Below are 26,782 nucleotides of genomic sequence, written 5' to 3' on the forward strand. Positions count from 1 at the left end.
TAGGATCCCAATGTCACAAGATTTTAGATGTTCCTTTGTACCAGCAGAGTTCTCATATGCAATAGGATAAGTTATACATGTAGAAGCTTCTGGAAGTATAAGACAGGCATCCCTTCCAAGAATCATGTGTCACTGGGGTATTATGAGAAAGAGGTCACATTCCCTCTTACCTTGAGAAAGGCGAAGTTTGAAGAGAAACTTCCAGCAAGTGTGAAGGGTAACAATTCTTCCAAAATTGACTTGATATTTAGGTTTTAGCTTGATTGTTAGGTTTTAGCAGATATTAATGTAGTGCTATGATTAAGACAAATAATTAGACTCTTCAGATGTTCAAGGCACTGATGGGATTATTCACCTCAAGGGATACCAGGATGAGCAGATGTTAAATCTTGTGGTTTTACCTTTCTAAGATTCAGAGTGGATACATAAACTTTAGGGTGGCTCAGATGGTAAATAATCTGCCTGCAATGCAGGAGACCTGGCTTCAGTTCCTGGGATGGGAAGATCCCCTGGAAAAGGGAATGGCTATTTACTCCACTATTCTTTCCTGGAGAAATCCATGGACAGAGGTGCCTGGTGGGCTACAGTCCATAGGGTTGCAAAAAGTCAGACACAACTGAGCAACTAATACTTCCACTTTCACATAAGCCAGGAGGAATTTAAATGACACTCTAGAGATAAGAAGAAGTAAATCAGTGAAAAACATTGGTTGAAGCCCAAAATGATGCATATACCTGAAGTAAGTAGATTAATTTTTAGAACCAAAATTGGGCTTTAAATAAACATTGCTATATAAAAATTAAGCTGTTCTTTTTGTACATCTGAATTTTTTCTTTTAAAAGATGTGCTCACTCCATAAGGAATCAGCTATAATCCAAGATTAGAAACCACAAATGTATCTCATGATCCAAAATGATAGAGAACATTGAAATCTGATTCGTACTTTTTCAAGACTTGGGTATTAACAAAACTAATGAAGGTTGCTGTCACAGATGGGATAAAGAGCAAGGGGATCTTGTCTAAGTTGTGAGCCGAGAGTGAAACCATAGATGTACTTTTGGAAAATCAAGTGATGTCATTGAAATGTGGTGAGGTAGAGTTGACTGTAAGCAAGCTGATGGGAAAGAACTGATAGTAGTCCTTCACAATAATTCTTTCAAGATGATGATTATGAAAATGAGAAAGATTTTTAGATGAGGACTAGTCTGAAGAGGACAGCAATGTATTTTCAAAGAAAATCAATAAAAATGGAAGTAGGAATAGTAATATATAGATAGAGAGAAGTGAATGATAGAAACTGATGGATTAATAAAATAAAAATGAAACATACATATTTTAAAATAATATTTGCCCAAATTTTAACTAATCTCTTGTAGCTATTAATAATTTATCTAGGTTAGTTCTTTCACTAAATATTTGTTGGCCTGAGTGCTAGTCATATGAGCAAACTATAAAATAGTTCTTCTTTAGCCATTTTGTTCTGTCAGTAACAGAGAGGTGTATTAAAATCTCTGAATCTAACTGGATCTATTTCTATTGTTAGTCCTGTAAACTTCTGTTCACATAATTTCTTTCATGCTATAACATGCACAAAAATATTTTTTTCTTTGGAGACTGCACTGTGATTCTCATCAAGTTTACTATCATGTGCCAGGATGTGGCTTTCTGTTAATTCTGCTTCAGGTGTGTTTCACTTTTTGAATCTGGAGCTTGATGTCTTCTATCACTTTGGAATATACTTAGCCATCATTTCTTTAAATAATTTCTGTATTTCTCTTTCCCTTTTATTTTTGAGATTTTATTTTATGTAATTTTCTTTCTTTACTCTCTTCCTGTGTTTCTTACTTTCTGTTTTGTAACGTCCCCTTCTATTTATTTGTGTTTCATTCTGGACATTTTCTTTCTTTGAATATTGTTTACTAATCTTTTCTTCAGCTCTGTTTAATCAGTTATTAAGTGCATCCATTAAGGTTTTGATTCACTATATTTTTCATTTGTATGATTTCTGTTTGTTTCATTTTCATGATTTCCACTTTTCTGCTAAAATTTCCAATGTTATTTATCTCCTTGAATATGTTAGGACTAGCTAAATACTGTATTTGATAACTCCATTTTCTATAGCTGTTTTAACATTTTGTATTTCTCTCTTTTTTGACTAGAGAAAGAATTTGAGATCAAAACTAATGACTTGAAGCTGAGATACAGTCCTGCAAGTATCTTTTTTTTTTTTTGCCCCCTCAGTTCATTTTATTCCCATCTAAAACAAGAGGGTTTATTACTCTACCTTACAATCTTTGAACTCACCAAACTCCCAAACACTTATCTGGAATTCCAAGACATTTTAAGGGTAAATTAGCTCCAAATGCTAGTCACATCTCTGATTTTCTGTTGCTTTGGATATTGGTGCTGTTATTTTCTTCTGCCTTTTAGGTTCTCCAAGTACATTATTTTTAAACATTAAGTTTCCCAGTTGCCTTTAGTAAGGTAGTTGTTGAAAATAAATCTAGTTAGACAACACAAGAAGCAGTAGAACTACACTCTTTTGCTAAATTTTAAAGATGCATATAGATGTTAGTCATCTGTTAAATTTTGAGAAATTTTTAAGGCAAAAATTCTGACTCATTCATTGTTGTTCCTAGCATTGTTACATAGAAAATAATCAATAAACATTTCAGTTTAAATATTAGTTGTTCTCTTAATTTTAAGTAACTTCATTTAATAAAAAACTTGAATTTTTAAATATACATCTGCTTTTCTGATTCTTACCTTTCAACTTGTAATCATATGTGATGAGTTGTATTTCTTTGACTGCCATCTACTCCCTCTGAAATTTTCCTGCAATTACGTCACCAATTGCTAATCAAATTTATCTTAGATTTCAGGGTTTTGCTTCCAGCTACCCCTACTCTCATTCTGCACAGGATGCCAATTTTCTTCTCCCCTTCCTATTTCATACAATTTTAAAAACGCAATTCCTGCACTAAGATGAACTTGAGTTAGAGACAACTGTTGATTTCTATACTATTCTTCCTAAATTTAGATTCTAATATAACTTAATTGAAAAATTTCTAATATAAACTCTTTATCCTATAGTTTAGGTTTTACTGCTTAGAATCTAAGCACTCTGATTGCTTAGACATCTAAGTTTAATTTGCTTTCTCAAACCATTTTTTATTTTCAATTTGCAGGCCATGTCTGAGATTCTGTGAATTTAGGATGGGTTATAACTTGAAATGACAGGCAGCACAGTATGACTTAACATTTCAGAAATAAGGACTTGTTATTACTGTAGTTTTTTAACTCACATGCCCTATGAAACTTGTTAATGAGAAAGTTAATTGTTTTATTGCTTGTATCCCTGGGGTCTGTGGTCTTTTTCACATTGTGAGAAAGCTTGCTTTAAAAATCAAAGTAAAAAAAACCTTTGCAAATATGTTTTAGTGAAAAACATATCAATCTGAATTGAATGCTGTTTTAACTGTAAATATTATAATAAGATAAAAACATAAAATGTTAGCTAGAAAAGGCAAAAAACTGACAAATATATTGGATTATGACAGGAGCCACTGAAAGTTTAGAAAAAAGAAACAATTTGCACCTTTGAGTAAATACCTACTATATGGTAATTTACTAGCAGGACAATCTTTTGAGTCATGATTTATTTTTATCTATACCTTCCTTTATGGCAATATTTTCCAGAAATGTTTTAGAAATACCTCACTACTCAGCATGATTGTAATAATCAAAGTCAGCAGTAGGAATCTGTTATTGCATTATGTGTAGGACATTCGACTAAGTGCAAAGAAAAATCTTTTTAAATATTCTGAAATAATTAGTCCACCCTACTTAACATTTTACCTTTCATTGACTCAAATGGAAATAAGAAAATAGAAATGTGCATAATGGGGTAATTTCAAACTCTTGGAATACATTCAGCAATTATCTCTGTTCAGTAGGTTAATATGGTCTATTTTCCAAGTTAGCACCTAAAGTGGATTAAAATGAGCAATGAAAATATTGCATATTTAAGCCCAAATTAATTATCTGGTACTTTTTACTGAAAAAGGAAAGTACAGATACTAATCGTGTATCAACTTAGAAATGTGCTTACTTATGAAATATGTAATTTCCTTCTGGGGTACCTAAATTGGTAAGTATAAACTCAAAATGGAAAAAAAGGTTATTTAAACATTACTTTATTAGTCAAGAACTAAGTAAGTTCCTTACTGAACTTTGGAATTCTCCACTGTTAGGTGAATAATCTGAAGATAGAGTAAGAAAGTATTTCATTAAATTTACCTGGGAGAAGTAAAAGATGTACATTTTTGTTTACAGTTTAGAAAGCAATAATGTGTCTATGGACTACTCTAAAACTCAGGCATTCATCTGAACAACTAGAGTCTCTGCAGTGGACTAGATCAGTAGAATGACAAACCAGATCACAGATAACGAAAGCAAAATTTCCTGTCAAATAGTTCTTTCATTTACATAAATTTGTTCCCTAACTGTTGCCTTTAGGAGATTTTGTTTTACATATCCAGGGAAGAAGCTCTACAGAGTCTAGTAGATATTTTGTTTAAGCAAAATAGGAAAGGCAAATTTTCTTTCCTCCCACATAAGAGAAAAACCATCTTCCTTTCAGGCAATAGTGACCTACCATTTTACTGAGTTAGAGATGCCTTTGTGATCATGTTTCAGCACATTTCTTTTTTTTATAGTTAAATGCCTACACTGCACATTAGTGATTTAGTAACTGATAAGTACCATTTCTAATACTGAGTCTGAGAAAAGAAAGAACTGTGCTCAACTGATAGAACATATACTTAAATGTTAGAATGATTTTTTAAAAATCCAGAAGACATTTCTTTTTTTATTATAATCTATATAAACACATATGACTTTTACTTAAGCAGTCACAGAAATTAAAAAAAAAAAAGCAGTGGGAGAAAGAATGGTATATATCAGAGAATTAAAAAGAAGCACAAAATGGCCTTCTTTTTAGAGAGATGCTAATTAATAGTCTCTTTTATATTTATCCTTAATCTGTTTACCTCTGGTGAGAGAAAGGAATACTTCATAGATATCACAATAAACAGAGGCCTGAAATGCAGAGACTTGCCAGCTGAGATAAGGCATCAATGTGCTCAGAAATTAGTATGTTAGTATAACTTGGGGAAGATCCGAAAATCAGTGCCAGGGGTGGCACAATTATAATAAAACCAAATGAAAGGGCTCATTACACTCACATGTGGTGAAGAGAGGCCTGTCTCTTCCCCTGTCATATCTCCTCTAACTCAATTATACACTAGAGGGTGGGTGAATAGAATGGGCATAGTGAGGGGAGGAATACACACAATATTGTCTGAAGTAGAAGGAGATTTTCAAAGTATCTAGAAATCTATATAGCATTTACGCTGAGATAATTTTCAACTGGTAAAAAAAAAACACAAAATATTAAGTGTGGGAGGACAAAGGTCGATTCTATTTTATTTGGACTATCTTTTATCATACAAGAGAAAAACTATCAAAGAAAAAAAGTAGGTCCAAACAAGAATACCAAGTGAATCATAACTTTAAAAAGAAACTAGTTAAATAATGTGTCATTAAAAGTTATAATTTTATAATGTAAGTGTTTTTCTACTTTAAATATTTAATAACATGCCTATCAAAATGAGTACAGAAATAATCATTATAAATATTATATCAAGTATACTCATATATATATATTCTCTATATGTGTATCATTAGCTCTCTGAATAATATTTGACTAAATCAATTAAAGATCTCCTCAAGAAAATTAGAGATACCAAGGGAACATTTCATGCAAAGATGGGCTTGATAAAGGAGAGAAATTGTATGGACCTAACAGAAGCAGAAGATATTAAGAAGAGGTGGCAAGAATACAAGAAGAACTGTACAAAAAAGATCTTCACGACCCGGATAATCACGATGGTGTAATCATTCATCTAGAGCCAGACATCCTGGAATGGAAGTCAAGTGGGCCTTCGAAGCATCAATACGAACAAAACTAGTGTAGGGGACGGAATTTCAGTTGAGCTATTTCAAATCCTGAAAGATGATGCACTCAACATGGCAGTGAAAGTGCTGCACTCAACATGGCAGCAAATTTGGAAAACTCAGCAGTGGCCACAGGACTGGAAAAGGTCAGTTTTCATTCCAATACCAAAGAAAGGCAATGCCAAAGAATGCTCAAACTACTGCACAATTGCGCTCATCTCACATGCTAGCAAAGTAATGCTCAAAATTCTCCAAGCCAGGCTTCAACAGTACATGAACAGTGAACTTCCAAGTGTTCAAGCTGGTTTTAGAAAAGGCAGAGGAACCAGAGATCAAATTGCCAACATCCACTGGATCATCAAAAAAGTAAGAGAGTTCCAGAAAAACATCTATTTCTGCTTTATTGCCTATGCCAAAGCCTTTGACTGTGTGGATCACAATAAACTGGAAAATTCTGAAAGAGATGGGAATACCAGACCACCTGACCTGCCTCTTGAGAAACCTATATGCAGGTCAGGAAGCAACAGTTAGACCTGGACATGGAACAACAGACTGGTTCCATATTAGTAAAGGAGTATATCAAGGCTGTATATTGTCACCTTGCTTATTAAACTTATATGCAGAGTACAGCATAAGAAATGCTGGGCTGGAGGAAGCACAAGCTGGAATCAAGATTGCTGGGAGAGATATCAATAACCTCAGATATGCAGATGACACCACCCTTATGGCAGAAAGTGAAGAGGAACTAAAAAGCCTCTTGATGAAAGTGAAAGAGGAGAGTGAAAAAGTTGGCTTAAAGTTCAACATTCAGAAAACTAAGATCATGGCATCCCGTCCCATCACTTCATGGGAAATAGATGGTGAAAGAGTGGAAACAGTGTCAGACTTTATTTTTGGGGGCTCCAAAATCACTGCAGATGGTGACTGCAGCCATGAAATTAAAAGACGCTTACTCCTTGGAAGGAAACTTATGACCAACCTGGATAGCATATTCAAAAGCAGAGACATTACTTTGCCAACAAAGGTCCATCTAGTCTAGGCTATGATTTTTCCTGTGATCATGTATGGATGTCAGAGTTGGACTGTGAAGAAAGCTGAGTGCCAAAGAATTTCTGCTTTTGAACTGTGGTATTGGAGAAGACTCGAGAGTCCCTTGGACTGCAAGGAGATCCAGCCAGTCCATTCTAAAGTAGATCAGTCCTGGGTGTTCCTTGGAAGGAATGATGCTAGAGCTGAAACTCCAGTACTTTGGCCACCTCATGCGAAGGGTTGACTCATTGGAAATGACTGATGCTGGGAGGGATTGGGGGCAGGAGGAGAAGGAGATGACAGAGGATGAGATGGCTGGATGGCATCACTGACTCAATGGATGTGAGTTTGAGTGAACTCCGGGAGTTGCTGATGGACAAGGAGGCCTGGCGCGCTGCAATTCATGGGGTCATAGAGTTGGACACGACTGAGCGTCTGAACTGAACTGAACTGAAATTCATTACACTCAAGAAATTATTTTTCTTCTAGCCTTAAATAAAATTAATAATACTCATGATTATGGAAATAGAATGTTGTGTTTTATTCACAGAATATTTACCCCCAATGGCAATTAACACACATGGAGACCTGAATTTTGTTTCCAACTTTATCATTTATTTTGCAAATTAGTACGTGTCTGCTCAAACTAGATCTCATCCTTGGCCATCCAATTAAGAAGTAGTAACTAGATGACGTCAGTCTATTTCAAGTCATATGTATTCTGTTTCTTTTCATGGGTTGGATATCAATTTGATAAATAACTGTGTCTAAATTACTAGTAGATTCATTCATCTTAAGTTAATGAGCATTATTTTCAGTTCAATTGCTAGATTACAGAGTTAAGCTTTCCTCTCTTCCTGAGGTTAGATTTTCAGTATTACTAAAGGGAGTGGAGTATGTATGGTGTTCATTTGATAATAGTTCCTAAACTAATCTCTCACTGCTTTGTTATAATACTTTTAGTTTTTTTTTCCCAACCAGACTTTGATCAAACTGAAATGCACTTCATCTATCTCTGTCTGTCAAAATTCTCAGGATCTTTTAAAAAGATATTATCACCTCTTCCATAAAAATTTTTCTAACGATTTAAGTCAGAAGTAAAATCTCTTTTACTTTTTGTATTTTGTATCATTCTTTCCTTATTTTAATCAGTTATTCATTTGTTCATTTATTCAAGTATTATTGCAAGTGTCAAGCCTGTGATAGGTGTAAGGCATACAATAATAAGCAAAAAAGATAAGTCTCAATCCCCATGAGCTTACATTCCATTATGACTATTATGAAGAAATAATGTTCAATTATAAAAATTAGCTAGTACTCTGAAAAAATTCACTGATGCTATTATCTTGCCATAACAAGGGAATCTGGTTTAGCATTGGATGTATCAGTGGGAGATCCTGTAAGAATGTGATGTTGGTATTGACGTCTGAGAATAAGATTTAACCACATGAAGTTATGTATATGGAGAAGGCAATGGCACCCCACTCCAGTACTCCTGCCTGGAAAATACCATGGATGGGGGAGCCTGGTGGGCTGCAGTCCATGGGGTCACAAAGAGTGGGACATGACTGAATGACTTCACTTTCACTTTTCACTTTCATGCATTTAGAAGGAAATGGCAACCCACTCGTGTTCTTGCCTAGAGAATCCCAGGGACGGGGGAGTCTGGTGGGCTGCCGTCTATGGGGTCGCACAGAGTCGGACACGACTGAAGCGACTTAGCAGCAGCAGCAGTTATGTGTATGTGTACTGTGTGTATGTGGGGTGGTGGGGGCTGATGGCAATAGGGCATATAGACAGAATGGATCAATTTCCTGCTTGGTAACCAGTATTGGAAAGCAATATAACACAGTTTAGAAATCTGCAGAACTTTGGAAAGCATGAATGAGAAAGTTGTGAGAGAAGCCTGTAATAGGTACGCAATCTTTTAGAAAATTACAGATCTTTTTTAGGGTTTTGATTTATACTCTATGAGCTGTGCTTTGACTTTCAAACAGATCAAATGCATGTGTCTAGAAGAGAGTTTTGGACTGATGCGCACATTAGGAAGCCGTTGGCTGATGGATGACAAATGAACCTGTATGTGTTGATGAGATGTCTGTGGAGAGTGTCAGGGTGAGGAGAGGTGCAAATTCTGAGACTTCAGAATCTCCCAAAATAACCTTTTGTGAGTGTAAATGTATTATAGATATTTGTAGAAATATCTCATTATCTTCCCTTAAATTTTAAAATCACAGAATTAAAATAACAAAATGTACATAGGTTACACCTAAGCAATATTGCATTCAAATTGAGACATTTTCTTTCATTCACTGTGGACCCCTGAGCAATTTGCTTAAATCCTATGATACTCTGCTTTCCCTTCCTTAAAAATGTAAATAATAATACTTCTACTATTGAAGGCTTAAGAATAAAATGATTCTCATATAGAACAAACAGAACAATGCACATCATATCTACTAGTACATATTGATTTTTTGTTTTCCATTTTTAATAGCACATAATGCATAGCATGGGTCTTTAAAGCAATATCTAATAAATTGTGTTGAACAGACGAGACTCATAATATTACAGAACACAGAATCATGGGGCAAAAAAAGACCCAAGTAAATACACAATCACTATAGAATTATGAAATTAGTTTATAGATTCGACTTTAATTTTAAGTAATTATGAAACACAGACATACAAACCCATTTTACAAGGTTGCAAACATACTGGGTGCTGGCCTGTGACAAGGGCTGGAGCAGGCACAGGGTACAGGCAGCAGGGTTGAAGGGCAAAGGGAAAGGAAAGCAAGGCCAATATGTTTTAATTGTAGTTATAATGTGTTGAATTTAAATTATAATTTTATTATGAACACAACCTGATCCAGTCAACTGAACTGGTCTAGGTTTACACACAAACGCTGATTCCTTGAGCCCTTGGGCTCAAGTTCCTCATTCTTGCTGAGTTAGGAACTGTTAAGGTTTTGAGATTTTACCCCGTTTGCAACCTAGTAAGTAAGCCTGCTACAGATTCACATACATATTGACAAGAAAAATAGTGACACCTGGGTCGGAGACACAGATAACGTTTTACGGCAAAAGGCAGCAGCCAGAGTAATAGTCACATCACTTCCTCATGCCGTCCTCATTCCCACAGGGCAATTTCTAGGAGGCCAGGTGTTTAGCTGCACTTGCAGGGCCCTGTGGTATCACAGGAAAGGAAACCCTCGGTTAGAAGCCAGAAGCTTTCATATGTGCAGGCTCACCTGCCCATCCTCCTACCAGAGAAATCAATTACCTTTTGGCTTTGACTATAACAAAGTGTTTCCGAGGTGGGGCAGGTGGTTTGTTTTCCTAAGATATTCTGGAGTCTCTATCTTTAGGGAGAGACTAGCTTCCAAGGCATGATTATTGTTCAAATGTGCTTTAACTCCAAAGGCTCAAACCAGGCAAGAGCGAGAGAAATCTGTGCAGAATTGTCTCCCAACAGTCTTTGGCCGAAGTGATCTCAGATGTTAGCCGTGTTCTTCTTATGCTTAGAAAGTTGTGGCTGCCACCACAGTCACTTTTTTTCTCCCAGCTTGTCCCTTTTATCTGCCTTCCCAAAGTAGGTGGGTGGCACTGCCGGGCCTTTGCACCTGCCTCTGTGGGCTGATGGCAGCTGCAGACCCTGCACCTGTTGGATACAGGCTGTGGTCAAATTAGCCAGTATACAACTCAGAAATGCACCACACTTGGGCTCAATGAAAGACTGAAAAGAGAAACAGTCAGCAGATCAATTACTGACCCTTCCATTTCATGAATGAACTCTTTCTGGAGGCTGGAGTTCTCCTGCATCCTCTCAGGAGACAGCTTCATTGACTAAACAGCCAGATGTATCTCTGAGTAAAGCAGTGTCCAAATACAAAACTTCAGTACAGTCGCTCAGTCATGTCTGACTCTTTGCAACCCCAAGAACCACAGCACACCAGGCCTCCCTGTCCATCACCAACTCCCGGAGTTCACACAAACCCATGTCCATCGAATTGGTGATGCCATCCAACCATCTTATCTCCTGTCATCCCCTTCTCCTCCTGACGTCAATCTTCCCCAGCATCAGGATCTTTTCAAATGAGTAAACTTTTCGCATCAGGTGGACAAAGTATTGGAGTTTCAGCTTCAACATCAGTCCTGCCAATGAACACCCAGGACTGATCTCCTTTAGGATGGACTGGCTGGATCTCCTTGCAGTCCAATGGACTCTCAAGAGTCTTCTCCAACACCACAGTTCAAAAGCACCAATTCTTCGGCACTCAGCTTTCTTTATCGTCCAACTGTCACATCCATACATGACCACTGGAAAAACCATAGCCTTGACTAGACGGACTTTTGTTGGCAAAGAAATGTCTCTGCTTTTTAATATGCTGTCTAGGTTGGTCATAACTTTTATTCCAAGCACTAAGCGTCTTTTAATTTCATGGCTGCAATCACCATCTGCAGTGATTTTGGAGCACAAAAAAATAAAGTCAGCCACTGTTTCCACTGTTTCCCCATCTATTTGCCATGAAGTGATGGGACCAGATCTGATCTTTGTTTTCTGAATGTTGAGCTTTAAGCCAACTTTTTCACTCTCCTCTTCCACCTTCATTAACAGGCTTTTTAGTTCTTCTTCACTTTCTGCCATAACGGTGGTGTCATCTGCATATCTGAGGTTATTGATATTTCTCCTGGCTATCTTGATTCCAGCTTGTGCTTCTTCCAGCCCAGCGTTTTTCATGATGCACTCTGCATATAAGTTAAATAAGCAAGGTGGCAATATACAGCCTTGACGTACTCCTTTTCCTATTTGGAACCAGTCTGTTGTTCCATGTCCAGGTCTAACTGTTACTTCCTGACCTGCATACAGGTTTCTCAAGAGGCAGGTCAGGTGGTCTGGTATTCCCATATCTTTCAGAATTTTCCACAGTTTATTGTGATCCACACAGTCAAAACTTAGATTTTCCTTTTTCTTTGTCTCACTTCCACTGTCTGTAACTTATTCCCTCTGTGCTTTCCCCAATAAAGCATCAATATATGATCTTTGCCTTGCATTCTTTTTTTTTTCCTCAGCAACTCATATTAACATACTAGGAATTTTGCTGTGTGCATGTGGTATATACATCTTTTTGTAGGAAAGTGAAAATACATAGAGAAAAAATAAAGGTAACAACTAATGCAGTCATTAATTTGAACACCCACATTACCAATCTCAATTATATCAAAACCCATTGGATTAAATATGGATCTTTGCATTCACGTCTTCACTTCACATGTCCATGGATCCAATGTACTATCTTCAAGCCTTATGGTTCAGAAACTCACAGGATGATAAAGTGCTCTTGGCATTTAACAAATCTGAAAACATGATGCAGTTAATGTGCTGCACTCAATTTGCCAGCAAATTTAGAAAACTCAGCAATGGTCCTAGGACTGGAAAAGGTCAGTTTTCATCCCAATCCCAAAGAAAGGCAGTGCCAAAGAATGCTCAAAGTACCACACAATTACACTCATCTCAGATGCTACCAAACTAATACTCAAAATCTCCAAGCCAAGCTTCAACACTACATGAACTGTGAACTCCCAGATGTTCAAGCAGGATCTAGAAAAGGCAGGGGAACTAGAGATCAAATTGCCAATATCTGCTGTATCATAGAAAAAGCAAGAAAGTTTCAGAAAAACATCTATTTCTGCTTTATTGACTTTTCCAAATCCTTTGTGTGGATCACAACAAACTGTGGAAAATTCTTAGAGATGGGAATACCAGACCACCTTATCAGCCTCCAGAGAAATCTGTATGCAGGTCAGGAAGCAATAGTTAAAACCAGACATGGAACTACAGACTGCTTCCAAATTGGGAAAGGAATACATCAAAGCTATATATCGTCATCCTGCTAATTTAACTTATGCAGAGTACATCATATGAAATGCCAGACTGGATGAAGCACAAGCTGAATCATGTTTCCTGGGAGAAATATCAATAACCTCAGATGAGCAGATGACACCACTCTTAAGGGAGAAAATGAAGAGGAACTAAACAGCCTCTTGATGAAAGTGAAAGGAGACTGAAAACGTTGGCCTAAAACTCAACATTCAGAAATCTAAGATCATAGCGTCTGGTCCCATCACTTCAAAAGAGGGAAACAATCGATACAGTGAGAGTCTATTTTTTGGGCTCCAAAATCACTGCAGATGGTGATTGCAGCCATGAAATTAAAAGACGCTTGCTCCTTGGAAGAAAAGCTATGACCAACTTAGCATATTAAAAAGCAGAAACGTTACTTTGCCAACTAAGGTCAGTCTAGTCAAAGCTATGGTTTTCCAAGTAGTCATGTATGGATTGATAGTTGGACTATAAAGAAAGCTGAGGGCTGAAGAATTGATGCTTTTGAATTGTGATGTTGGAGAAGATTCTTGAGAGTCCCTTGGACTGCAAAGAGATCCAACCAGCAAATCAGTTCTGAATATTCATTGGAAGGACTGATGCTGAAGCTGAAACTCCAATACTTTGGCCACCTGATGTGAAGAACTGACTCATTTGAAAAGACTCTGGTTCTGGGAAAGACTGATGTCAGGAGAAGGGGACGACAGAGGATGACATGGTTGGATGGCATCACCGACTCAATGGACATGAGTTTGAACAACCTCTGGGAGTTGGTGATGAACAGGAAAGCCTGGCGTGCTACAGTCCATGGGGTCACAAAGAGTCAGACATGACTGAGCGACTGAACTGAACTGAAATCGTTAGTTACACATATATAATTTGCTGTCACTTTTCAATGAATGTCTTCTATATATTGCCATAATGATAACGGTAGTTAATATGCTTTGTATTCATTTTCATATGCTTTAGATTCAATTGTCTGTTAATGGGATATATTTAAAGTCAGACAATATGATATACTTTATTGTGTGTACTCTAAAAAAAGTAATAGATGACTGGAAAATACAGTTTGAATGGGGAAATAATCTACTGTGGAATGTCTCTGCCAACTTCAAAGATCAATTAGAATAATAAAATCAACACCAGTAACAACATAGGAATCCACGAAATAGTAGATATATCTAGGGGGAGGATAAGCAAAGTAACTATTTTTATGAGTTCAGAAATTGTGCTTTCTCTATTAGTGTCTACTGCAAACAAATCAATTATAAATTCTCAGGCCAAATATCAATTATTCTTGGACTTAGTGACAGATTTATGGGCAGTGGAATATTCTGAGTAATGAAGACATGATTTCTCAGCCTTGACTATAAAATGCTTCACTTTGTCATGCAGTTTTTCTCTCTCTCATCAAAGCAGTTGTTTTGAAAGTCTAGATAAAAAATGCATAAAATAACATGTCTTAGTCCTTATATTTGTGTGCTCAGTTGCTCAGTCCTGTCAGACCCTTTGTGACTCCATGGACTGTAGCCTGCCAGGCTTCTGTGTCCATTAAGGCAAAAATACTGGAGAGGGTTGCCTTTTCCTCCTCCAGGGTATCTTCCAGCCCCGGGATCAAACCAGCATCTCCTGCATTGGCGAATAAGCACCTTATTTCTTATGTATCTCCCTAAAGGAGAACTTCCCAGGATAGCCATACCATCTTCATTAGACTCTTATTGTGATCAAGAAACAAACTCTTATTTTGTTTAACTACAGATACTTGGTTGTTGGCTCCAACAAGTTCTCTCATCCTGTAATAAGCAGAGAGTCTGTAATATGTGGAGAAAAATGGTCAGATTAAACAGTCACTGTCAAAGAAGTTTTGACTGGATATAGGACATTTCATCTGATGGAATACACAGAAGTGAAGAGGAAAGAAAACTCACACAACTCCTATTTATGAAATATCAGCAGAATAACAGATTCTGACAGACTCAGGATATTTATTAAAGAAGCTTGTTTGAAGAGTATGTCATTCTCTGTCACCTAATATGGAATAAGTTTGAAAGAATCAGAAATTCAGCTTTGTTGGTGACAACAAATGATCTATGCAGCCTGATTTATTAGCATAAAATAGCAAATTGATTTAATTATAGTATGTAAAATAAAAATATACTATATATTTTGGGAGAGAGATTAGTAGCATTTTCTATACTGACCGTGTGGATCACAATAAACTGTGGAAAATTCTGAAAGGGATGGGAATACCGGATCACTTGACCTGCCTCTTGAGAAACCTGTATTCAGGTCAGGAAGCAACAGTTAGAACTGGACATGGAACAACAGACTGGTTCCAAATAGGAAAAGGAGTACATCAAGACTGTATATTGTCACCTGCTTATTTAACTTATCTGCAGAGTACATCATGAGAAACGCTGGGCTGGAAGAAGGACAAGCTGGAATCAAGATTGCTGGGAGAAATATCAATAACTTCAGGTATGCAGATGACACCACCCTTATGGTAGAAAGTGAAGAGGAACTAAAACGCCTCTTGATGAAAGTGAAAGAGGAGAGTGAAAAAGTTGGCTTAAAGCTCAACATTCAGAAAACGAAGATCATGGCATCTGGTCCCATCACTTCATGGAAAATGGATGGGGAAACTGGAAACAGTGTCAGACTTTATTTTTGGGGACTCCAAAATCACTGTAGATGGTGATTGCAGTCATGCAATTAAAAGACGCTTACTCCTTGGAAGGAAAGTTATGACCAACCTAGATAGCATATTAAAAAGCAGAGACATTACTTTGCCGACTAAGGTCTGTCTAGTCAAATCTATGGTTTTTCCAGTAGTCATGTATGGGTGTGAGAGGTGGACTGTGAAGAAAGCTGAGCACTGAAAAATTGATGCTTTTGAAATGTGGTGTTAGAGATGACTCTTGAGAGTCCCTTGGACTGTAAGGAGATCCAACCAGTCTATCCGAAAGGAGATCAGTCCTGGGTTTTCTTCGGAAGGAATGATGCTAAAGCTGAAATTCCAATACTTTGGCCACCTCATGCAAAGAGTTGACTCATTGGAAAAGACTCTGATGCTGGGAGGGATTGGGGGCAGGAGGCGAAGGGGACGACAGAGGATGAGATGGCTGGATGGCATCACCGACTCAATGGACATGAGTTTGAGTGAACTCCGGGAGTTGGTGATGGACAGGGAGGTGTGGTGTGCTGCAATTCATGGGGTCGCAAAGAGTTGGACACGGCTGGGCAACTGAACTGAATATATGTAAAGGATATACAATTCAGATGGTAAAGAAACTGCCTGCAATGAGGGAGATCTTGGTTTTATTCCTGATCAGAAAGATTCCCTGTTGTAGGAAATGGCAACCAACCCATTCGAGTATGCTTGCCTTGGGAATCCCATGGACAGAGGAGCCTGACAGACTATAGCCCATGGTGTCACAAAGAGATGGACACGACTGAACTGCCAACACACCCACATGTAGAGAAAAAGCAGAAAGATATGACACAAGAAGATGAGCCCCTTTAACTTGGATGGTATCCAATACGCTACTGGGGAAGAGCAGAGAAATGGCACCAGAAAGAATAAAGAGGCCGGGCCAAAGCAGAAACAATGCTCAGTTGTGGATGTATCTGGTGGTGAAAGTAATGTCTGATGCTGTAAAAAACAATATTCATAGGAACCTGGAATGTTACCCATGAATCAAGGTAAACTGTATGTGGCCAAGCAGAAGATGGCAAGAGTGAATATCAACATTTTAGGAATCATTGAACTAAATTGGACCAGAATGGGTGAACTTAATTCATATTAGTATTATATCTACTACTGTGGGCAAGAATCTCTTGGAAGAAATGGAGTAGTCCTCATAAGTCAACAAAAGAGTCCAAAATGCAATACTTGGGTACAATCTCAAGAACAACAGAATGATCTCTGTTGGTTTCCAAGGCAAACCATTCAATATCACAGTAATCCAAGTCTATGCCCCAATCACTAATGCTGAAGAAGCAGAAATTGAATGATTCTATGAAGACCTACAAGATCTTCTGGAACTAACACCAGAAAAAGATGTCTTTTCATCAGAAGGGGTTGAAATGCAAAAATAGATAGTCAAGAGATAACTGCAGAAACAGGCAAGTTTGGCCATGAAGTATAAAATGAAGCAAGGCAAAGACTAACAGAGTTAATAAAGTGGACACAATGGTAACCTTTAAATTCTTGGATTCCAAAATCACTTCAGCCAATGACTGCAGCCATGAAATTAAAAGACACTTGCAAGGAAAGATATGCCAAACCTAGAAAGGGTATTAAAAAGCAGAGACATCACTTTGCTGACAAAGGTCCATATAGTCAAAGCTATGTTTTTCCAGTACTCATATATGGATGTGAGATTTGGACCATAAAGAAGGCTAAGTTCCAAAGAACTGATGCTTTTGAACTGTGGTGCTGGAGAAGACTCTTGAGAGTCCCTTGGACAGCAAGGAGATCAAACCAGTCAATCCTAAAGAAAATCAATCCTGAATATTCACTTGAAGGCTAATGCTAAAGCTGAAGCTCCAATACTTTGGCCACATGATGATATGAGTCGACTCACTGGAAAAAAAAAACAATGTTGGGAAACATTGAAGGCAAAATTTGAAGAAGGCAGCAGAGGATGAGACAGTTAGATGGCATCACAGACTTAATGAACATGAGTTTGAGGAAACTCTGGGAAATGATGAAGGACAGGGAAGCTTGGCATGCTTCAGTCCATGCTGTGGCAGAGTCAGACAACACTTAGTGATTGAACAACAACAATGTAGAGAATATATAATTTCTATTTCTAAATCATAATGCACATGCCATAGAATTATTGGAAGGGAATTTGGACTGATTTTTGTTGTTGTTGTTAAAGAGATCATGTTCTCAGACTGAACAGACTCAGGCTCAGCTTAATCAATAATTTAGGGATAAATTTTCTGTCATCTATGGATTTGCTTAACTATACTCTATTAAAAACATTTATTTTTCTGTCTCTATCTTGTTTTCAAATCAAATTCATACCCTGTGTCACATTAGGATGCATTTGATGTCTACCATAAACAGGGATTATATCTCTTTAACAAGAATAAAACAATTATTTGCAGTTAGGAAAATGAAGTCCATGTGTTGTGTAATCTTGATGCAAAATTCAAATGCATGATGTACATTTTGTTACTATGATCAATTAATCCAGTAATATGAATAAAAACGAAATAAGTTTATTTTAGAGTCACATATCTTTTGAGAGTCTATTCTGGTTCATCATGTTCATGTATTACTTTTTACAGTGTTAACAAAACATTTTTATCAATGATAAATTTATCATCACATAGTTCTATCAAGAGAATACCAGAGAAACATCTACTTTATTGATTATGCCAAAGCCTTTGACTGTGTGGATCACACAAATGGTGAAAAATTCAGGAGATGGGAATACCAGACCACCTTACCTGCCTCTTGAGAAATCTGTATGCAGGTCAAGAAGCAACAGTCAGAACTGGACATGGAACAACAGACAGGTTCCAGTTTGGGAAAAGAGTAGGTCAAGGCTGTATATTGTCACCCCACTTATTTAACTTATATGCAGAGTACATCATGTGAAATCCCAGGCTGGATCAAACAAGCTGGAACCAAAATTGCTGTGGGAAATATTAATATAATGACATTAATGCAAATGACACCATCCTTATGGCAGAAAGCAAAAAAGAACTAAAGAGCCTCTTGATGAAAGTGAAAGAGGAGAGTGAAAAAGCTGGTTTAAAACTCAACATTCAAAAAATGAAGATCATGGCATGCTGGTTTCCCCATGGCAAATAGATGGGGAAATAGTGGAAAGAGTGACAGACTTCATTTTTTGGCTCCAAAATCACTGCAGACGGTGACTGCAGCCATGAAATTAAAAGCAAATATCAGAGAATTTATTTTCTAAAATCTTATGGAAAAGAGTTAACTGATAGATTATAATGGTTAATGGCTTGAAAAGGCTTTGAAACTGAAGACTGTTTTCACAGATGGGCATTGTTAAATGTATTTCTCTTAATTACAGGGAATAAGGATGGACAATAAACTTCCTGAAAAATGAATGAATTTAGGATGAGGCATTGATTGGACCATAAGAGCAATGTTTCCCCATTCATTTACTAAACAATGTTGCTTCTTCAGGTTTGAAGTTCAGTTCAGTTCAGTTACCCAGTCGTGTTCGACTTTTTGAGATCCCATGAATCGCAGTACGCCAGGCCTGCCTGTCCATTACCAACTCCCAGAGTTCACTCAGACTCATGTCCATTGAGTCAGTGATGCCATCCAGACATCTCATCCTCTGTTGTCCCCTTCTCCTCCTGCCCCCAATCCCTCCCAGCATCAGAGTCCTTTCCAATGAGTCAACTCTTCGCATGAGGTGGCCAAAGTCTGAAAGAAAACTTAAATAATTTGGGCACCCACGTATTACTTTAAAGAAGAAAAAATATTCTCTAAATCTAGTGCTGCTCAGAAAGAAGAATATGTCTTGATATTCAGAACCGTGTCTTCACTGTGCACCTTGATTCGTCAGATAAGTGACTTTAGATCTTAGTTGTTGTAATTGCTTATATCAAAACAAGAAAACTACATGAGCAAATAAAATATGTCTTCTATGACTTTCAAAAAGCAGAATTAATTAATTTTACATAGTTTGTGCTCAGTTGATCATTGCTTCATTGCAAAAAACTGAGGTGAAGAAGTAAGTTGCAACTGAACCACTATTTAGTGATGTTTTTGACAAAAGCATCATATCAAATCTAATTCTGATGTTGTAGGAAATATTCCAGTTTCAAATATATTTTTTATTCTACTGATAACATCTATTTCAGCAAGCTATTAAAACAAAATTGAATACATTTGAGGACCTGGATAAAGAAGTTCATTATTAGCAGGATGTAGCATTATAGGTATTCATTGCATTTAGGTTGCTGATGAACAGTGACTCTCATGCTACAGACATCAATGGTTTTAAAGAGGAAAAAGGAAATAGCTACGTATTTGAGTCCCATATAAGGTAGGCTATTTTAGGAGATTCAACACTTAAGGGGTTATAGGGCTTACAAGCATGTAGTATACCTAGTTTTCTACTTTGGTTGATTGAATTAAATTATTTTCCTTGGTGTGACTTCTGGGGTACAGCTAGGGAGCTGAATATTATAAAAGTGAAATTCAAGTGTGCTTCCTTAGCCAGATAGCTTGGCTAGTTAAATATCTAATTAAAATAAAAGAATAAAAAAGAAACAGGTGAGTTAAAAACAACAAAATATTAACATTGCAGATATGCCAGGAACTGAGCTAAGAACTTTAGAAATATTAACTTATTTAATGTTCTTTGCAATTTTAGAAGATGGGTGCTATTATTATAGCCATCTGAAAACGCATTATCTGTGGTACAATGGGACTGAGTACCCTGCCTAAGAGCCCCAGATGACTTCCCAGAAGAACCAGAGTTTGAACCCACTGAAGCCTGTACTGAACCCAATACAGAACTCAGTGTTCTGATCACTACACTTTGAAAATCAAGTTTTGTTCTCTTAAATAAAAAGAGTGAGTATTATTTGCCCATTTCTATCCCAACTCCAATTCCAAGTAGAAATTACTGAAAAGAATATTGTTATACTCTTACTTAAAAAAGGATTCATATGAAATTACAATGAAAATATCCTCTCTCTAAATGCTTTTCTATTTGAAGCTAAGAAACTTAGAAAGTGTTCTTTCTCATCACTTGAAAGTGTATAGTAAAATAATTTCTATAGATATACTTTGATCAAACATTATAGTGTTCTGAATGCAGAGAGTAAAGATTTCCTCTACATTCAATTGAAAACAAAGATAGAGTTTAGAAAAAAAAAATCAACTCTCTTAGAAATACATTTAAAAATTTCCATTTTAGCTATATTTAAAGCTTTATAAATTATTTTCTACCAGATATAATGTTTGCTGTGGAATAATATAGTCTTAGTCAAACAACATGGGGCTTCCCTGGTGGCTCAGTGGTAAAGAATCCGCCTGAAATGCAGGAGGCGCAGGAGCTGCAGGTTTGATCCCTGGGCAGGGAAGATCCCCTGGAGAAGGGTGTGGCAACCTACTCCAATGTTCTCGCCTGGAGAATCCTACAGACAGAGGAGCCTGGAAGGCTGTACTCCATAGGGTTGCGCAGAGTTGGACACAACTGAAATAACTTAGCCCAGGACATGGCACAGTCAAACAATATATGCATTTAGTTGAAGATCGTATAATGCTCCTATTTCATTCATGTACTCATTTAATACATAGTTTTAGATGTCCTAACTGTTTAAGACAGTCCAATTCATTGTTTTGTTTCTTAGTTCTTTTTATCAAGTTTTTATCTCAGATAAAAGGTGATCTAAAATTGCAGTCAAGGCTGGACCTCGTGCCCGGTGTATCTTACCTGCTGCTGCTGACAGTTGATCACTGAAGGTCTCCAACAGGATCTTTCTCTTATCTTGCACTACAAAGTTTTCATTCTTCCAGCTTCAATGCCTCCAATTATCCGTTAAATACAATTCAGTTTATGAGTATAGTCTTTATATTTAAAAAATACTTTTCCTTATTATCACTTAATTGAAACAGTCACCAATTTCAAGGCAAAGCAGTGTCCATTTTAATAATAACATTTCAAATGATTTTCCTCGTTTTTCTTCCTCATTTTTAATTTATAAATTTATAAAATTTTACATGTAGCTACATGTGTCCATCTATATTCACACAGTCTTCATCACTATTGGATTTGTTGCCATCTCAGTCTCTTTTGTACATTCTTGCCATACATGTTTATTTTTTAATTGACCAGTTACTTTTCTTTTCCATTCATTCTCCTTGTAAACTTCAGCGACAATATACCATCTCACCTCTGTTCTCCTTCTCTCAAACACATAAACTGACAAAATCAGAAAAAAAAAACTTTACCCAAGTTAGTCCATCATGAGTTATTGTAAAATAGCAATAAATAATCCCAGGGATATTTCTTTTTACCCACTTCTTTCTACCCTCAACTAGAAAAATGCAGAGCTCTGTAGTATGCTGAAGTGTAGACAGGAAACAGACTCTCCCCCACCTCTCCCCACCCTCTCCAGCAGTGTCTAGGCTGGGAAAGTTTAGGAACCTTCTATAAGTTGAGTCCCAGTGATCATCTGATGATTCTCTCTTGCTCTCTGTCCCCCTCTTTCAATTCACATGCTCTCCCATGACCATAGAGAAAATGAGAGCTCTATAAGTCTATCTGTGAACCAGTCCCTGAAGTCTTTTGATACAGTTCTCTCCAGTGAGATGGGTGTTTCCTGAAACAAATGACTTGAGGCTGACAATATAAATTCCAAAGTGTCTAAAATACTTTTTAGTATAATGTTTGGTGAGGATGTGCCTCAATAAGTCATTCAGCAGTGAATGATTTTGCAGATCTCTAGGCTTCTTCTTGCATCTTGGTATAACCTGTCAATATTCTGATTTTCTTAAGAGCTTGCCTGAACTAGTATATTCGAGACTTAAGTAGCAATTTGCAGAGGATGTTTAACTTTTAACGTAATTCCGGAGTTTAACTGTCATTTGCAAGATTAGTTAGAGTGTCATATCTGAACAATGAGCTCTCAGGGTCATTAAAATTTAATTTTCTTTAGGGATAGAACACAGGAGATTATATTCAGTTTATTAGCTATGACCCTTTACACTTAGATGATTTTTCATTTAATTTGGCTAAGGGACAGCCTAATTAATGTGGCCTTGATTATTATGTACTTTTATTCTTACAGATGCTACTTGAAATGCCTGAATTAGAGTATCTTACTTCCTTCACTGCTACGGACAGTAGCCTCCTGGACAGGAAACCAAGGAGAAGAAGAAATAAGAGAATAGACAATATTATTCTCAGAGAGAGAGACGTGTACAAAAACAATAAAGATACATGAATTATAAAAACATAAAATGATATTTATAATTTTACTTTAAAATTTTATATTGAATTTTGTTTTAATTCTTATCCCAGGAACACAGAGTATAATACTTTAAATAATGAAAGTCTTTTAAAGCTTTAGAAAAACAGTATTTCTATTATAAAAATGTAGAGTCTGGAACCATGATGTTCAGTGTAGATATTAGCTACAAATGGCTATCTAAATTTGAATATTAACAAAATTAATACCATCAAATCTTCAGTTGCAATACCTACTTTCTGTGTGGAATAGTATGTAGCAGTCAAGTTTTATAGCCAAATGCTTAGCCAAAAGCTATCATATTGAACAGCAAAAGAAAGGACATTTCCCTCATCTATTGATTGGATGGTACTGGCCTGGAAAGTGGGCATAATACCTCCTGATTCTTTTTATTACATGTGTTGGTGATTTCTCCTTAAACAGTTTGTTGTTAACCACTGGGTCTACTGTTCAGTTCACTTCAGTTCAGTCGCTCAGTCGTGTCCGACTCTTTGCAACCCCATGAATCACAGCACGCCAGGCCTCTCTGTCCATCACCAACTCCTGGAGTTTACTCAGACTCGCTTCCATTGAGTCCGTGATGCCATCAAGCCATCTCATCCTCTGTCGTCCCCTTCTCCTCCTGCCCCCAATCCCTCCCAGCATCAGAGTCTTTTCCAATGAGTCAACTCTTCACATGAGGTGGACAAAGTACTGGAGTTTCAGCCTTAGCATCATTCCTTCCAAAGAAATCCCAGGGCTGATCTCCTTCAGAATGGACTGGTTGGATGTCCTTGCAGTCCAAGGGACTCTCAAGAGTCTTCTCCAACACCACAGTTCAAAAGCATCAATTCTTCGGCGCTCAGCTTTCTTCATAGTCCAACTCTCACATCCATACATGATCACTGGAAAAATCATAGCCTTGACTAGCAGACCTTAGTCGGCAAAGTAATGTCTCTGTTTTGAATATGCTATCTAGGTTGGTCATAACTTTTTTTCCAAGGAGTAAGTGTCTTTTAATTTCATGGCTGCAGTCACCATCTGCAGTGATTTTGGAGCACAAAAAAATAGTCTGACACTGTTTCCACTGTTTCCCCATCTATTTCCATGAAGTGGTAGGACCGGATGCCATGATCTTCGTTTTCTGAATGTTGAGCTTTAAGCCAACTTTTTCACTCTCCTCTTTCACTTTCATCAAGAGGCTTTTTAGTTCCTCTTCACTTTCTGCCATAAGGGTGGTGTCATCTGCATATCTGAGGTTATTGATATTTCTCCCGGCAATCTTGATTCCAGCTTGTGTTTCTTCCAGTGCAGCATTTCTCATGATGTATTCTGCATATAAGTTAAATAAGCAGGGTGACAATATACAGCCTTGACCTACTCCTTTTCCTATTTGGAACCAGCCTGTTGTTCCATGTCCAGTTCTAACTGTTGCTTCCTGACCTGCATACAGGTTTCTCAAGAGGCAGGTCAGGTGGTCTGGTGGTCCCATCTCTCTCAGAACCTTCCACAGTTTATTGTGATCCACACAGTCAAAGTCATTGTCACTGTTAGGTGGCCTGAAAGTGACATCTAGCCTTGTCTATTGAGTTGGTCTTAGGGAAGATATTGCAAAATTGATCTTCAGAGCAAGCATCATGGAATGACCAAGCATTCTGAAAATTCCTGATTATAATCCATGCAAATCCCTGATTATGAGGGCAAGATTGAAAAGGAAAGTATCTTACATTTGAACTGGGGACCAATTTTGAAGACTAGGGCACATGGAAGAAAAGGTAGAAAAAGACATATTAGAATTCAGTTCAGTTCAGTTCAGTCGCTCAGTCCTGTCCAACTCTTTGCAACCCCATGGACTGCAGCACGCCAGGCTTCCCTGTCCATCACCAACTCCTGGAGCTTACTCAAACTCATGTCCATCAAGCTGGTGATGCCATCTAACCATCTCATCCTCTGTCGTCCCCTTCTCCTCTTGCCTTCAACCTTTCCCAGCATCAGGGTCTTTTCCAATGAGTCAGTTCTTTGCATCAGGTAGCCAAAGTATTGGAATTAGATACCCCCAATTTACATGCATTAGGAGACTAGAGCCTGGAAGTTTAAATTTGTAGAGTTAAACCAAAAGAATTGTGCTTAGCAATTGTGTTAAGCACCCAAGCACAATTCTTCAATTTGGATTTTCACGTAAGCAGAATAACAGCCACCTAATTTCTTTAATTGCATTTTATAAAATAGGTACTAGGAGAAGCAGTTAGCATGTGTTACATTACTGTTCAAAACCACTAGTAACTAACTTATTGCGCCTTTTTCTGTCAGAGAAGGAGCTTTAAAATTGGTGAGATAAATTAACTTTCTCAAAATCTTACTCTTAATAAATACCAAAAGTAATGATTAGCACTCAGATTTATTGGCTCTCAAATCCTTGATTTTGACATACACATGTCAAAATAATGTTTTCCAGGGTAAAAAGAAATTCCCCATGCCCTGAAATACTTTACATGTAAATCATTTACATGATCTAAGAACCATAAAATATCCAATTATGCATCCTATCATGGTTCAATTCAATTTTTCGCAGAGCGTAAGTACCGTCTGACCTGCCTCTTGAGAAATCTGTAGGCAGGTTAGGAAGCAACAGTTAGAACTGGACATGGAACAACAGACTGGTTTCAAATAGGAAAAGGAGTAGGTCAAGGCTGTATATTGTCACCCTGCTTATTTAACTTATATGCAGAGTACATCATGAGAAATGCTGGGCTGGAAGAAGCACAAGCTGGAATCAAGATTGCCGGGAGAAATATCAATAACCTCAGATATGCAGATGACACCACCCTTATGGCAGAAAGTGAAGAGGAACTAAAAAGCCTCTTGATGAAAGTGAAAGAGGAGAGTGAAAAAGTTGGCTCAAAGCTCAACATTCAGAAAACGAAGATCATGGCATCTGGTCCCATCACTTCATGGGAAATAGATGGGGAAATAGTGGAAACAGTGTCAGACTTTATTTTTTTGTGCTCCAAAATCACTGCAGTTGGTGATTGCAGCTATGAAATTAAAAGACGCTTACTGCTTGGAAGAAAAGTTATGACCAACCTAGATAGCATATTTAAAAGCAGAGACATTACTTTGCCGACTAAGGTCCGTCTAGTCAAGGCTACGGTTTTTCCAGTAGTCATGTATGGATGTGAGAGTTGGACTGTGAAGAAAGCTGAGCGCCGAAGAATTGATGCTTTTGAACTGTGGTGTTGAAGACTCTTGAGAATTCCTTGGACTGCAAGGAGATCCAACCAGTCCATTCTGAAGGAGATCAGCCCTGGGATTTCTTTGGAAGGAATGATGCTAAAGCTGAAACTCCAGTACTTTGTCCACCTCATGTGAAGAGTTGACTCATTGGAAGAGACTCTGATGCTGGGAGGGATTGGGGGCAAGAAGAGAAGGGGACGACAGAGGATGAGATGGCTGGATGGCATCACCTACTCAATGGACGTGAGTTTCAGTGAACTCTGGGAGTTGATGATGGACAGAGAGGCCTGGCGTGCTGTGATTCATGGCGTCACAGAGAGTCAGACACGACTAAGCGACTGAACTATACTGAACTGAAGTACCATCTATGTCCATCCTTGATAAAATTCAAGAGTCCTTTGAAAATTTGTGCTGATTAGTACATGTAAGGTAAAAATGATGCTTCTTATATCCTACACTTCATTTGTATTTTCAAATTTTGGAAGCTTCGCCATTCAAAGTTCAGAGGCTCTTACTAATGAATGATTTTGCAATATGGAGAACAAGAAAGTTAGAATTTCATACTGCAGGAAAATTTGGATATGAGGCTTTTTTCTTAAAGCAAAAGTTTTCTCAGGTGGCTCAGCTGCCACTTACAATGCAGGAGACCTGTATT

This window comes from Budorcas taxicolor, chromosome 1, assembly GCF_023091745.1.
Source record: "Budorcas taxicolor isolate Tak-1 chromosome 1, Takin1.1, whole genome shotgun sequence".
In the NCBI taxonomy this organism is placed as follows: Eukaryota; Metazoa; Chordata; class Mammalia; order Artiodactyla; family Bovidae; genus Budorcas; species Budorcas taxicolor.